Consider the following 16,705-nt stretch of genomic DNA (forward strand, 5'->3'; position numbering starts at 1 on the left):
TTAATGTATTTATCTTACAAATTTGTAAAAAGCGCAACCAAATAAACTGAATGTAACAAAGTTGACATGATTATATGAGCTGTTTTCACCAAAAAATTATCAGGAGCACCGTGAAAATGCTCAGATCCACCTCTCTGGCTACAATGCACGCTCCCGACACAGGGGGAACAGAAACAGAATTTCGCACAAGACCGGTTCAGCCTCGCAGTTAGTACCCACCCTTTCGGGCTGAATTCCTGAAATGATAATTTGTTGTGGGACTTGTAAATGTGTTTGAATGTTTTTTATTTGTTTTCTTAAAAAGCTATTTGTTTTAAATTTTTAAAAGTGTTTGGTTTATTTGTTTTTTTTTATGTAAATTTGTTTTCTGAAATTATCATTTTTTTTTTTTAACTTGCAAAAGTTTTTTTTAAATGGAAATTTGTTTTCTGAAATGATCATTTGTTTTGGAACTTGTAAAAGTTTTTTAGATTTTATAATGATGGTTTGCACCACCGTATGATTGCCTTAAAAAGCTCTTTAATTAGTCGATAATGATAATTGTCAGTTTCAAAACGGGATTTTCTTGCTCAGATTGGCCAGAGAGTGGGATTTCCCTGGGGTCATCCGGATTTTTACTACCTTTTAGATAAGGTAGATTTTCCAGTGGAGAATGGCCCTGCCTCTCGTGAGATGTCCCCTACTGTAACTATATGATTGGTAAATGTGGACGGATAGTTTATCCGTGAAGAGCGGTCACACTTAGGAGGTCACCAGGTGGGAGTGACAGTAGATGATTTGACCTTATTACAGTTATAGGCTTAGGTTACCTAGTCTAATGTAAATTTAAATAATGTGCACATGGAAACTAAAACAGCCTTCCTTTAATTAGATGAAACCCAAATTGTAGTTAAATGCTGAAAATGTGGTCTTGAGTGACAACATCTGGTCTGTGAAGTTTTGATTTATTATTTCTTTTGATCTCTGAATAACACTACATCATCAGTGGGACTGTTGATTGTTTATTCCATGATTCTATGATGAATGAAACAGTGATTTAAGTTTTTCTTCTATTTTAATATCCTGGTCATGAACAGACATTAATGGGTTTGCTGACATATGAGTATTTGTTAAAAGAGGACTTTCAAGCGTCCCCTTTTCTGAGGGAATTGTTGGGATAATTTCATTGATGATGTGTGACTTTATTACACCCTAATATTACCTGCCTGTTGAGTGTCAGAATCAATGATTTCCCCAGTAGTTTATCTAATTAGAACAGTTCCTTTGTTAGGATACACATAATTTTATCATCTTCATTCTGCATGTGGCAAAGATTTGGGAATGGAATAAGAACTGTGTCGTTGACAAAGTGTAATATTCGGATAAGCTGGAGCCATGGATGTCTCGCCATCTGCAAACGTGTATGATGTAATGATATGATGATGTGGCAAACTGGAGATGTATAAAATGCTTCTCTGTTTATCTGTTTATTGTGGCCCCGTCACAAGATTTGAACCCGTTTGATAAGCAGCTGCCTTGTGTAACTCAAAGAAACGTCTCTGATCTGAGTAAGATGACAATTTCTATCAAAACTGTTGTCTTGTCTCGTGGTTATTTAATACATAGAACATTATGAAGTGTTATTTAAAGAGTTTGTCCCAAGTGATCTCTTTTCAGGAAAAAGAACCGGAGAGAGAAAGCTTGAAGGTGTAAACATAGAGCTTTCCTTTAACACCTTACAATCAAATCTTTCACCTTGCTGTTCTCTGCTTTTATAACAACAGCCATTTTCATTCCCATAAACGGGACTAGAATTATATTGTGTTGCTAAGTCGTCAAATTGATTTATAGAGAATATTATCAGCACTTGCTTTCACATAAGGTTTTGTGGTTGAATCTTCAAATGATTTTGCATGTGTGGAATATAGCTGTTGCTGTGTTCACAGATCCTTTGTGCCAGAAACAGTGGGCAAATGAGAGCTTAAAAACCTGTTAGGTTCTAGTTCAACTTTAAGAGAACAGTACTCAGTACCCAGCATTAGAGAACCCAATAATATCAGCTCCTACCACCAACACTGGACTCTTAAAATCTGAAAATTAATCTGTTCTTTGGGAAGACTTTATAATTGGGAACTCATTCTATAAAGATTATTGGTAGCTAAGAAACCCAAGGAAGAAACGGGAACATACTGAGTGGTACAGTAACCAGGAAGTATGGACTGATAGTGATTGGTGCATTTTCATCACCATTAGTAAATATTCTGCATCACCATGAATGAACATTTTTAATTAATATAGAGGTGTAGAAGATCCTTCATCTTTATCTTTTTTCAACAGCAAGGACAAATGTTTACAAGAATGAATAACATTGACTGGTAAATGCACCTATTCATTATTTTACCCGACGTAAAACATATTTTTATCAAGAAAAAAAAACCCAAGGTCAAAAGTCAGACTCTACTGTACCATGTTTTGCTGTGTATAATTTGTGTCCAGCTGCTGCACTGCCTCACGGCAGCAGCCAGGTACAGCTCTCGACAAATTCCTCAAAATATGCCGTTCAAAACTCAACAAACCAGGCATCGATCCCGCATCTACGACCGCCAGCGTCTGCTGGAGCTATGGTCACAAAATGTTTTAAATACAGCCACTCTCGACCGTTTAAAAAGCTGCAGAGTGCTACTATGGAATGTAAACAAAACAACAGCGGGCTCACTTACCAGGCCAGGCTGAAGGAAGAGATGTACGAGACGGAGGAAGCGAGGCTGCAGGGCCGGGCAAAAGAGGAATCCCCACAGCCCACTGCTACCATCAAATTCTGCTCTCCAATGTCTGCTTATTGGATAACCAAATGGATAATCTCCGACTCGAACTCTTTTCAAAAAAGGAGATGTATAACTGCTGCTCCATCATTATGACTGAATCTTGGCTTCATCCAGCAATACCGGACAATGCTATTAGGATTGAAGGGCTAACACTATATCGCACAGATGGAAACAAAGAACTCAGTGGTAAGACTCCGGGTGGTGGGTTGTGTGTGTGTATTAACTACAGCTAGTATAAAAATGATAGATTGGTCCCCAGCTTCTGTTCTCCAGACATTGAGTTTCTGACTTTTAAATGCTGACAGTTCTATCTGCTTTGAGAGTTCAGTGTGGTTAGCTTTACTGTTGTTTATGTCGCCACCCAGCACATAAACATTAACACATGGAGGATGTGGCAAGGCACACAGGGGATCATAGACTACAACACACTAGATGTAGCAAACACGGACTCCCTAAAATAACTAAACAACTTCTTTGGGAGGTTTGAGGCACTAAACATCACTCCAGTAGTGAAAGCTGTTCCACAACAGGGAGAGAAGACACTCAACCTTGACATACTGTAGCTGATTTGAGGAAGACTCTGAGGAGAGTCAACACAAGAAAGGTCCCAGGTCCCGATAACATACCTGGGCAGGTGTACAAGGAGTTTGGAGTTCAGCTTGCTGGTGTCCTCACAGACATTTTCAACACCTCACTGGACCAATCCATAGTGGCAGCAGGCTTCAAGTCTGCCACCATCATTCCGGTCCCAAAAATGCCTCACCTCACTCAATGACTACCAACATGTTGCACTGATTCCCATCGTGATGAAGTGCTTCGAAAGGCTGGTTGAAGAACACATTTTCTCTATTCTCCCCCACAATTTGACCCGTTCCAGTTTGCCTACCGATAGAACCACTCCGCTGAAGATGCCATCTCCTCCATTCTTAACCTGAGCCTGACACACCTGGGGGAGAAGAACACCTTTGTGTGAATGCTGTTCCTGGACTTCAGTTCAGCTTTCAACACCATCATCCCACAGCATCTGATAGGAAACTGGAACAGCTGGGCTTCAATACACCCCTCTGCAACTGGCTGCAAGACTATTTCACAAACAGACCTCAGTCAGTCCGGGTTGGACAGAACACCTCTGATGTCTTCACCCTAAGTACAGGCTCCCCTCAGGGCTGCGTCTTAGGCCCTCTGCTGTTCAATTTGATGACACACGACTGCATCCCCAGGTTCACCACCAATCACATCGTGAAGTTCGCAGACAACATCACAGTGGTGGGCCTCATCAGAAACGACAACGACCAGGACTAAAGAGAGGAGGTGGAGCAGCTGGTGGGCTGCTGCAGAAACAACAACCTGATCCTCAATGTGGAGAAAATGAAGGAAATCATCGTTGACTTTAGGAAGAACTGGTCACGCTCCACTGATCATCAACAGCTCAGCAGTAGAGGTGGTCAGCAGCACCAAATACCTGGGGGCGCACATCACAGACAACCTCACCTAGACTGTAAACACTACCTCACTGGTCAAAAGGGCACAAAAGTGCATACTTTCTGAGAAGCATGAGGAGAGCCCACCTGCCCCCACCTATCCTCATGACCTTCTACACAATAGAGTGCATTTTGAACAGCTGGCTCACTGTGTGGTGTGGGGAATTAAAGACATCTCATCCCAGTGCTGCTTGTCCTGAGCCCATAACATCATAAATGACCCCTCAAAACCCCACCATGGACTGTTCTCCCACTGGGAAGAGGCTTTGCAGCATTCAAAGCAGGTCCAGTAGATTCCAAAACAGTTTCTTCTCCACTGCCATTAGCTGCTGAATTGTGCACAAAAAAAAAAAAAAAATTGGGGGGGGGAAAACTTAAAATCATATCTCAGTCTGATGTTTACATTTGATGACCATGTTTGCATACAAAATTTTGTTTTGTCTACACCCTGTGTGTACAAAATGACAATATAGTTTGTCTAAGTCTATTAAACGTGTGTGAGAGCATGCAAGAGCCCATTTCTCTTTGTGGACGCTCTGTTTAAAAGTTGCTGTTTGCATCGCTCGTACAAGCTTACAAGATTAGCAATTTTTCCACTATTTCAGACCACCTGTAAGTGAAAATGGGGATGAGCATGTAGGACGGCTTTACATAAACATATCACCAGAATGATTGACAATTAGGAGGACCACTTATTTTGATGATCCACCCTAAAAATGAAAAACTTCCACTAAACCTTTAATGTAAATTCTAAAACATACAGAGAAAATATGCATTTCTTTTCTGTTCAGTCCTTTTTTTTTTTTTTTAGCTCTGCAGCATGTGTTGTGACTAGATGTCTTTCAAAAGAAAATTTTAAAATATTATTTTTAAACAAATCAATAATACATTGAAAACAATCTTTGCAGGAAAATGCGGCAAACTAAGCATGCATCTGTTGAAATTATTTTTTTCAATAAACAGAATAATTAAGCAATAATGGATTTAAAAGTATTGTAAGTAGTTGTAGGTGTTGATAGCTGTAGGCAGGAAGGATCTTCTTTAGCAGTCTTTTTTCGCATCGGATCTGTAGAAGCCTCTTAATGAAGACACTTTGTTGCTGTTCAACAGTCTTCTGAAGAGGATGCTCACTGTTTTCCATAATGTTATTCATTTAATGAAGAGTTCTTCATTGTGAAATAATCTCCAGAGTTTCTAGCAGAGCTCTATAAAACAGAGGCAACCTTCTTTATCAACTTGTTGAGCTTTTTTTTAAGTCATTTGCTCTGATGCTGTTACCCCAGCAGATGAGGAAGGAAGAGATCACACTCTGCATAACAGACCTTATAATAAATTCCTAGCATCTTACTGGAAATGCCGAAGGACCTAAGCTTCCTGTAAGTTATACAGTCTGCTATGCGACACAGCCGCATCTCCACTGGAGTTTGTTGCCCAGGTGAGCACTATTTATACTCTAGCAACTCCACATCATCTCCATGATATCAACTGGATATTTGCTTTAAGTAGATTTATATTACTTTTGCTTCAAATGTTCCCTCTATTATGATCTAAGTTTTTGTGCTGGTTGTAATATAGGTAAGATAAACCTGTTCGTTATTTTCAAACGCTGTATGATTTAAATAGTAACACTGTGCCCTGTACAAAGATGATCCCTGTCAACAAGTGTGACATGATCTAAGCCTCTGGCCCTGGTTTATTCTCGAAAAACAGTGGAATGAGCTGGCCATGCAGAGCACTGTGTGAATAATCCTCAAGTACATAATGAATCTGACCATTAGCATGATGGTAATAAAAAACATACCGGTAATAGACTTTGGTAAAGGGACATTTTCACTGCTACTGCCCATCATGGGGTTGTTGTTGCAAAAAAACAACATTTGTGAAAGGAATACAGTTAAACACAGCTCATTAGCCCGGAGTGCCATCAAAAAGGTTTTGTTGTAAAGTGACATGTTAGTCCTAAATGGTAAAATACCAGATAAAGCCATAGGGAAATGGCCGTTCCAACCGTTGCAGTTTGGAATTCACCTGAGTGGTGCACGACTTTACACAAGTGAATAAAGTGAATTTGATTGGTCGTTTATCAAGAGCGCGAGACTGTTGTGGCAGAAGGTTCGCAAGCAAGTTTGATTGTGGCCGGTTTCCCGGAAGCACTGTTGCTAACCAGTTAGCAACTTAGTGCTAGTAGGTTCCCAATGCAAAATTACATTGGCACCGGTAGCACTAAATTGGTGACTTAGCAACAACACTGTCAAGGAACGCTATGGACAGCAGAAACATGCAAGAGGAGGAGAGTTTTGTGTCGGAGGATATGGACGAGTCTCCTCCATAATTTCCATAAATTTTTTATTTAGAGGAGGAAAGTGGGGACCAGTGTTAATTTCGTCAATCCAGAATGACGAGAATAAAAAATTATTTTTATTTTTTAAATTATCAGACCAGAGGAAATTTACAAGCCATGGACGAATGGACATTAAAAAATGTAATTGTTTATAATTAATTTGTAATTGTTAATATAAGTGTTTCTTGAACTTCATCAGAGATTACTCGTTGTTGCCCTGTTTATCCCTACACGGCACCTGTCCCACAGTGCCTCGCGCCCACAGTCAGTAGTAGCAGAGGGCTTACGCTGGTCACTGGTCATAGCTCAACTTCGCAGTCATTGCGTCGGACCTGGATACTGGTGTACGGTTTGTTGGAGGAGCTGGATGAAAACAACGCCTGGATATATGGAGCCATTTCGCAAAGGACAACAAAACAACCGGCATGATAACGACTGACACCACAGTGGGGGAAGGACGGGAAGTGTGTTGCAGAGATCTTGGGAGCATCCCCGCTGTACAAACCTGACGCCAAAGAGCAGAAAGCCCTGAAGAACTCAATGGCAAAGTGGATTGGGCGTTCTGGCCTGCCTGCAAGGACCATTGAGGATGCAGACTTTGTGGATATGATGAAACAAGCCAACAAAAGGTTCGATGTGTACAGTGTGATATATTTAAAAAGAGAATCAGTGTGTGGAGACGTTATATTCTGCACAGTTTTCAAGCTGACGTATAAGATCAAGAAAAATCCCCCACAGATTTTAAGACAGGATTTTTTTTTTATGTAAATTTTCTAGATTTTGGGACAATATCATCTGATAAAGATTACATTTATATACATGTTTAAGCCAGAATGATTTGACATTTAAATATGATTTCCCTACAACTTTAAATATTTCAGGAATTATTTAGTTCTGTGGTAACCCTTCCAGTGTTTTTTTTTTTCTAGCATTGATTCTCATACAGTATGCATAACCTTTTACCTGGTAACCTTCAGCTCAGGGTTTAAAGGACATTATCTCTTATATAAACAACATACAGCATATCCTTGGTAGAGTTAGAATCAACATTTTTCTTGTTACACCAAGGAAAAGTCTTGTTTTCTTTTATATTTACCCCTGAATGCTATGATTCCCCAAACAACTATTGAAGGAGATGAATAGGGTTCATTCTAGACCAGATTTACCAAAGGGGTGCATGCTTTCATATGGGAGCACAGAACAAAAGACTGAAACAAAAAAAAAAAAAGGCAGTAGTTTATGTTTTGATATATCAAGTGAGCCACACGCAGCTCTGGAACTGCAGGGTCCAGGCCCCGGGCAGATGAAAACTGGGATCGAATCTCAATATGGCTAATGCTAAAAGTACAACGCTGTTATTGTAACATAAAACTATCATCGCGGGGGAAAAAAAGGAATCAATGCCAGTGACCAAAGAGTTACAGTTTATGTGGCAGCACATAAACATAAAAACATAATGCCCCGTCCCTCTTGGCTCCTTTGCAGAACCTCCCATGGAGATAAATTTCTACTACAGGACAGGTGTATGCTTGAAATAAGATCTATTTACTAATCCTTGGTGTGGCAAGATTTCAACAACAAAAGGGGCTTTTAAGCAAATACTTTATCTCTATATTTTTTTATATTTTATATATGACAGTAATTGTTTAGACTTATTTACTCTATTAACTTCAAGAAGGTTTCTTAGATGCAAAAATAATGCAAAAAAATCTAAAATCATAAAAGTTATCTACCTCTATATTGTAACTTTCCAGGGAAGACTTGTAAAAAGAGCGTGCACGAGGATAAATGGGCTCATGCATGCTCTAGCACACGTTTAATAGGCATTCCCTCTCGGGAGAGGGTACATGGTTTTGTGCATTTTTATTTTTTAAGGTGGAGAGGACGGGTCTTTTCATACATTTGGGAAAATCCTCCCCTACACCTTTAAGGTTGCTAAATAAAAAGAAGCAAAAAATGTATAACACATAAATGACATGTAACAAGCCAACAGGACACTATAATTTAACCAGACAGTGTTGTTATGCGACCACGCTTATGGCATAAAATCAATCGTAAAAATCATAGCATTGGACAGGTCAAAATACTAGGTACATCCCTGTGGAAAACCTCAAAATTGTGACCAATTAGTAATTTCCCAACATTTAATAATTGGTATCACTGGATCTGAGGTTTAAATGGGGAACAGTGGTTTTAAATCTAGTATTACCACTCTCACCTTCTCTCATATTGAAAGTTCAACATGGCAGCTAATGACAAATGATTGTATGAGGATGGGCTTTCCGTGCCTTTTGCAGCTTTTTTTGTGTTCACTACATTTGTTTTAATTCTAATTCTATTTTATTACATGTATCTTAAGAACTTATTTATTTTACATTATTTTTAGGTATGATCTTCATGGTATTCTAGTGATACTGATACCAGGCATGAATTTCATATCAACAGTCCAGTTGAATATACATTATTAAGAAAAATGTAGAGTTTTACAGTTCATATATTCTCTGCTGCTGCTTCTTATATATTTACCAAATCCAGGAAGGGATTAGTTTAAGAATTAGTTTTCAGCTTTTATTGTGGAATGGATTAAATTCGAAGGTCTACCGTTGAATATATAAAATAGTTAAAATAATTTTTCAATTGTAGGAACTATGGGGCTTTAAATCCCCTGCATATCTGGTCATCTCAGTTGGTCTGCTTTAGATGCTCAGGTTTCATGTAATCCTTCTACAATTACAGTGAAGCAATCAAACAGAAGATTAAATGTAGGAAAAGGAGATCATGCAACCAGAGTTTATCTTTAGCTGTTATTATTGATATCAGGGTAATAGGCTAGAGTAAGGGATTTGATTAAACTGAGAGAACTTGATTTAGGCTTTCTTCACAAAGAAATAAAACATAATTACAAATTATTACTGCTGCATGACAACACATTTTAGAAAAACTAGAACTAACCTCGCTTTTCCAAGCAAATGAAGCACATTAACTTAATATGTCATTTCCTTCTGCTCTTTAATATCCGTTGTGTGTATGTGTTAACACACAATATGAACTCCTGAGTGACACCAGTAGACATTATCTCTTCTACAGACAGCAGGATGTTTGGCAGACTGAGTCATGTCTGCCTGTTCTTTTCCTTTCACAGTTTGAACTCCTTTAAAGCCAATGCATCTAGATCGGGTCACCTCAGCAGAAGTGACTGAGTGCATCAGAGTACAAAACCATCACGTAGAGTTATGTGAACATAAGCAACAGGCTGTGGCTATTTACTAGGGTAATGTTGCAGTGATTTGAAGGGAGTCTTACTGGGGAACATTTGGTGTGAAAAGAGTGGGCAGGCTGTTCTCTCAGAGGTTGTTTTCAGAAAGTGTAAACTCATCTGCAATGTTCATCTGAGTTTCTCCTTATTTGCCTTGTAGAGTACTAATTCAACCCTGTTACTGTGTAATCAATCTTTGCAAACTATAATGAGAGATAGTTAATATTACATTAGCACTACACTGTAAATACTAAACCCTATCAAGGCAAATTATGTTCTTTTCTTGATCTGTTGTTTTTGATATAATAGCAAACAATTTTTTTTTTACCATTATTGTCAGCTCAGTTACACTTACAAAAAACACATCTTTAGGTCTTAACTCACCAAATGCTTAGAGCTGTTCAATATTGAACATTTATTAAAAGCAGAAGGTGGCTAAGCTCTCAATCTCTGTCACTCCACTTCAGGTTGTACAAGGCAACAAGCTGCCGCTGCCACAGGAAGAACCCCCCATCCCCACCACCACCACCCCTTTCCTCTGCTCCCCCCTCTCTCAGTTTCCCACTTGCAGTGTTTGTCCTTAAACAGCCATCTGTCCCCCTGCCTGTGTGTTTTGTGTTCTGTGTTGCCGAGCAATCATTAGGCGGCCCTCGTAGATACAGTTTTTGAAGCCTAAATCCATAAACCATCAGAGTTTGAACTCATTTGTCACTTGGCGCCTTGTACATCCGTTAAATATTGGTTGTTCTACAGGGGCAATATGATGAATAAGTCATGCAAGTAAATAAATACAAGCAATGAATGTGATTGCAGCTGACTGACATCATGACTGGTTAATGTGACTTTTCACTTGGCTGCAATAGCATGCAAGCAAACAATTCAGGGAGAATATGCTCTAATTAGTGAGGCTAACAAAACACAACAAGTTATGCTCAGTATATCTTTTTTTTCCAAACAAGATTGCAAGTCATTGTTGCAGCTTAAAGAGCAAGTGTGTGCCATCAAAAACCCATTATTTGGTAATGTGAGTTGTAAACAAGGAAGATAAAACTTGTTTTAGAAAGAAGACTTTTAGAAACAAATAGGAAAATCTCTACAAATATAAAATCAGGGCAACCACGTAAAATCTACTTAACTATTTTGCTTAAATATGTTCCTTCTCGTCTTGTCCATGTTTGATCATAATATTTGAACAAAATATATGAAAATTTATCATAACAGTCAGAAGCTGGTACTTTTGTCTGGGATTTTTAAGAACTACCAATAACTACCAGGGGTTTCTGAAAGAGTAACTCTTAAACTTGTAGTAGATGCCACTGTTAGTGATCGATGCTGTAACAAATTAGAATAAACTATTAAAATGCCTTAATTTTGCCAATAAACTGCAAAAGTTTAGAAAAAAGTATTTAGCAGCTAAGTACCTCCTCCTGTAGTCTTTTGCTCACAAGTTTTATTAAGACGTTTTACCTTTTTTATACCCTTTTCCCTCTGGCTAAAAAACCTGTTTAAACAATCACAATTATACAGTGGGAACATCAGACCTGGTTGATCTGCTAATTTCCGTTTTAAATTGGTGGTCAACACAGCGGAAGCATCAAAAAAATCATAGGCAGCACAGACATGTGGAGTTACAGATTGCAATGTCAGAAGATGGCACATTCAAAAGACCGGAAAAATGCAAAAAGCAGAAGAAAAGTTTATCAAAATATTCCAAGGTGAGAGTGGGAGTGACAGCGATGCAGAAGATGCCTGTGAGTAAAAACCTTGTGCAGGTTTTAGAGACGTTCCATGATTAAAGTTCAGAGTGCATTTTACTTGAAGTGTTGCAAGATTTCAATCAGATGTCTCATTACTGTGTTGTTGTTTTTTTACTTTTTAATGTTTAATTGCACAAATCTTTCAATGCATTATTATCAAATTCTTAGCACTTCAATACAGAATAGTTTCTTTAAAACAAATTATTTTTGGTCTTTGTGTTTTGTTCCTAAAAATTGGTCCTGGAAAGAGAGGGTTGTCTTATAATCAGGGATATATTGGGATCAGTACGGTAAATCGCTGAATGGATCAGTAACTCAATACATAGCAGATTTGTTGTCATTGTTTCCACCTCCCAAACCACTCAGGTCGACGAGTTCAAGGCTACTCTGTACACCCAGAACTACAACCAAACGTGGAGAAGCAGCATTTAGTTCCTATGGTCCACTTATATGGAACGACATTCCAGAAGACTGTAAAAGTGCTGAAAGCCTGAGTTCTTTTAAGTCAAAGTTAAAAAACAATTTATTTAGTGCTACCATTGACTGTTAAATTTAAATAGTTAATTGTGGTATCAAGAGTTTTAGTTTGTGCCCCAACCATTTTATTTGTTTTACTACTTGCTTTTATCATGTTTTTTTTTTCTTTACATGCTTTCCTTCTAATTTTTTTCTTCAATTTTAATGTTTAATTCATATAAAGCATTTAAATTGTCTGAATTGTGATACTGTATATAAATAAACTTGACTTGCCCAGAAGTTTAGCTTCTGGGAGGAAATTTTCTTAAAAAGATTAAGAGAGTAACTGCTGTCTACAAAGGTTGGCAAATTGGCTGATAAACAGCTTCTTAGTAATACGAATTACCATATAAAAACAGTAAAGAAAGGAGCCAAACAAATGCGTTTTGGAATAACAGGCATACACACACAAACCCCTAGTGTGGTAAATTGCAAGATAGCCATTCCCACGTATGAATTATTTCCTATTTGTAAATAGAATAAAAAGCTTTTGGCTTTTACTGCTGTTGTGTGACTTAAGCACTGTAACTGAGCTTATACTGGGAAAATTATTTGGTCAAAGCCACCAGCTGTTGGGTGTTTGACTCAGCTTACCCTCTGTTTGAACTCACAGTGAACAGCAATGGGTTGGACAACAAATGTAGATGGTGAATATTTTATTTACATATGGTGTAGTTGCCACTGTTCAGTCTATCTATATTACCAGAAAAGAAATGTAAAGTTTTTTTGTCTACTGATCAGAGAAATATTTGTAATGTGAAATAAAAGATGGTTTTAGCTGGTTGTCAGAACCAAAATACAGATGCTGGGAAGTAAGCTTATAGTTTAAGGAAAAAATTATGGCAGGTAAAACAAGGAAACTAAGACACACAGTTGAACAGAATCTAGTGAAAAACAGTAACCTCTGGTTGAGAGAGCAGTAATTAAACAGGGATAAACTGGAATATTGGAGCTAAGTTGGTACAGGTACCCTGGACTAATATTGCTGAGAGATCAGGAAGAAGTGCAGACAGTATGTGGCTCTAAAGACTTAAACTATAGAAAGGGATCTGGTAATATGCTTTCGGACAAGAGGTCTGAAGGCTTGAGAAGCTCAGTCTTAAAGCCTTTCTGGCTCTGACAGTTTTAAGGCAAGCTTGGAACCAGAATGAAAACCAAGGGAATTGGAAACACGGTGGAACCCAGAGTTCTTTAGCCTTGGTGGTAGTGATATGAATGGCAGTTGTTTTGAGTGAACTAAATCACTAGAGTCAGTATGTTAAAATGATTCATTAAAAAAAAATTTTCACAGGGTAACTAAGTTAATGCAACTTCCTTGGTAGTCTAAATTTAAATTGAGCAGCTTCCCATAGTATGCTATTTACAGAGCTCTAACTGCATTTTTGCTCCTTAACATTTATAATAGTGTGATAATCTTATGCTTTTAACAGCTTAGATTTAGACGACTTTTATTTTCGTTTTGTATAAACAGAGTGTATACAAAATAAAATGATGTTTTGTACAGCTTTCAGACAGTCAATGAGCAGCAGTTTAGCTCTAAAATGAACATTTTTATTCCATAAAGTGCATCAGTGATCAAATGTAAACAGTGTGGGAGAAAAGACATGGTGCAAAACGCATTGATATGGAAGTTCAGATCATTTCAAGACAAATATATATGGTGCAAATATGCCGTATTTTGGTTTGATGTTTTGTGATACAACATTGCTAACAAGAAGGAAACAGTGATCAATGCCTGACCACTGAATTACTGTCACACACCTCCCCCCTTGTCATGGCTGAGACAAAGGCCCCCTTTGTTACAGAAAGGTCCTGCTTACTCCAGAATCATTTCACACAAAGAAAATCACCTTGGAGAAGCTGTGATGAAGGCGCTTCTTCCCCAAACATAACTTCACTCAGACTAATCGCCTCGAAGTCAGCTGTGATGCAGGTGCTGCTCCATCCATACATCATTCAGCTTTAAAAGCAAGAAGCGGGAGCTGTTCTCTGTCTTTTCCACTGGGCGTATGCTCGTCAGAAGAGATAAATTCCAAGTGGGATTTTTCCTGGAACCCAGCTGACCATAGCTTCTCCCTTTTGTCCTGCCGTCAAAAGCCATCAACTGCAGTGTATCACCGTACCAACCTGCTGAGCTTGGGTGCGAAGACAGAGCCTCAGCCTGCACTGCTCCCTGCAGAATTCCCCCTGGAGGGTTAGTCTCGTTATGGTCAAATCACGGGGGGACGCCCTCGTTGATAGCCGTCAGTTAACTACCTCGATTAAAGCCCATCAGATTCCCTTTCAATTTGCATCAGACTGATCTAAGATACCCATGAGAACTGACCTTGTTTGGGAGACAGATCTGTGTTGGGCCGACATTCAAAGCTGCCTTCCCTCCTCCTCAGAAACAGACCTGCAAGTCATCTCACAGTAAAACCTTCCCATTATTCTATCTGATGCTTTGAATAAGGTGCTGAACTAGTTAAATCACGTTTTGCAAAGCATTTATTTGAACTATGGGAATCTATATTTAAAAGGGTTAATAAAAGAGCTCTGGCTTCATGCTGTGAATGAATTTGAAGGAGTTTTTGTGTTTTCTTTCATCTTCATTTTCTTCGTTTCCCTTTTTGTCCTGAGGCTAGGGTATTAGAGTAACTGATGATTGTAAACCCTGTAAAACCCTGAGTATTATGATCTATTGTCTGGAGATCTGTAACCCCTCCTCTTTCGTAGGATAGGAGCAGCCATATTGTGACTTCATAAATTAAGATACGCCCCATGTAGTCCAACACTTCCCCTTTAATCATGTGATATGGTCCACCATTTGGTAATCACCAACCAGTGGTTTTCCAGCCTGTTTCTTCCTCAATGCAGAGCACATGGTAGGGGCCCACCATCTTGATTCTACCTTGTTGACTCTGCATCAAAGCACCCTCCCCCTTCATCTAAAGCCGGACGTACACTGTGCAATATTCTTCAATCATTGCACGCAGCTACAGCTCACACTGTACAGCAAAACCACAGGGTTTCTCATACAGTGTGAGTTCACAGCTCACGATGTATGTGCAGCACGACGCTCTGATGTGATCTACCTGCTCACACTATACATCTAAAAACCACGTCGGACTCAGCTCCGCAGTGAGATGGAGCTACTCTGACTCGCCTATCTGGAAGCCAAACTGAGAAGAAGAGGAATATGAAGCTTACTGGAGGGAAACGCGCTGCCTTGGCAATTTGTGCAATTTTGTGCTGAAAGCCCTAAAAAGAAAAGGTGACAACATATTTGGACAAAGACATGGCTCAGCAAACATTGCAACTACGATCTGTCACTTTTACAGAAAGAAATCCATTTCGCCTGCACCCCCGCCATGCTTCTGTGTTTACATCTGCGAGGAAGAAGAAAAAAAAGAATCCTTGTTTTTGCATGCGCCCTGAGCGTTTTGCCGATGACGGTCGGGAGAAAATAAGACATGTTTGATTTTCTCACGATTCCTGATCGGGAGGTGGACGTTAGAGGCTGATTGCCCCTCGTTACCCCCTGTACACTACACGACGCACGATCAGGCTGAAAATCAGGCCGCACGATCGCACAACTGGAAAAGCGTCCCGAAAAGGGCAAAACATTGCACAGTGTGAGCCCGACTTAACTCATTTAGTTGAATGTAGTTTTACTGGGGTGCAACAATGCTGCATTGTAAATGCATTTATAAACAGTAACCATTATAAGCTGAATTAAGTTACATTGTTTTAATGATATCTATTGCATTTATATTTGCTGCTATTTTTGAATCGGCACTAATGAATGTATTGACATTTGTCTCCCTTGGATACCCTTTATAAGCCATCTCAGTGGACTCTTAGACCCCTTTTCCCCTCTTTCAAATGATTCATTTAGTCTACGTCATGCCTTATCTAGTAGTGTTTAGTTTTTGCATAGATGTTAGATTTCTGCAATCTTGGATTATTAGAAATTAAGACATCATCTTTTAACATGCAGTAGTTTGTGCTTTGTACAGAGAATGGTTTATCACTCAGGCTAGATTCACCCTCCTTTTGGTAACATTTGAAGTAACAGAGACAATATTTCTTTGGTTGGTAATTAATAGCTCTGATGATAGCCTAGCCTGAGCTACTAAACTGGTGAGAATAACTGGATTTTAACAGCCTGTCCAGAAGCCACCCGTAGTGTTAAAACCCTAAAATCCTGGTGAGTAACAGGTTATAGGTATAAATATTCAACCAAGAACATTAAATTGGTTTTACCCTTGATTGTGAATGATTTATCCGTTAACTACAACTCCAGTTCTAGTGAAGTATATATACATTAATAATTTGCAGGTAAAACATCACAACAGGTGTTATCAAGGTGATGCAGAGTCTGTGACTTGATTTAGAGTTTTTTTTTCAACAGTTCAGCAGTCTGATGGCAGTGGGGAAGAAGCTGTTGCAGAATCTGCTGGACCTGCATTGAATGCTGCAAAGCCTCCTCCCAGAGTGCAGTATTGAGACAGTCCATGGTGGGGGTGTGAGGGGTCACTGATGATGTAACAGGCTCGGGACATGCAGCA

Source organism: Cyprinodon variegatus, unplaced genomic scaffold (genome assembly GCF_000732505.1).
Source record: "Cyprinodon variegatus isolate N-32 unplaced genomic scaffold, C_variegatus-1.0 Scaffold69, whole genome shotgun sequence".
In the NCBI taxonomy this organism is placed as follows: domain Eukaryota; kingdom Metazoa; phylum Chordata; class Actinopteri; order Cyprinodontiformes; family Cyprinodontidae; genus Cyprinodon; species Cyprinodon variegatus.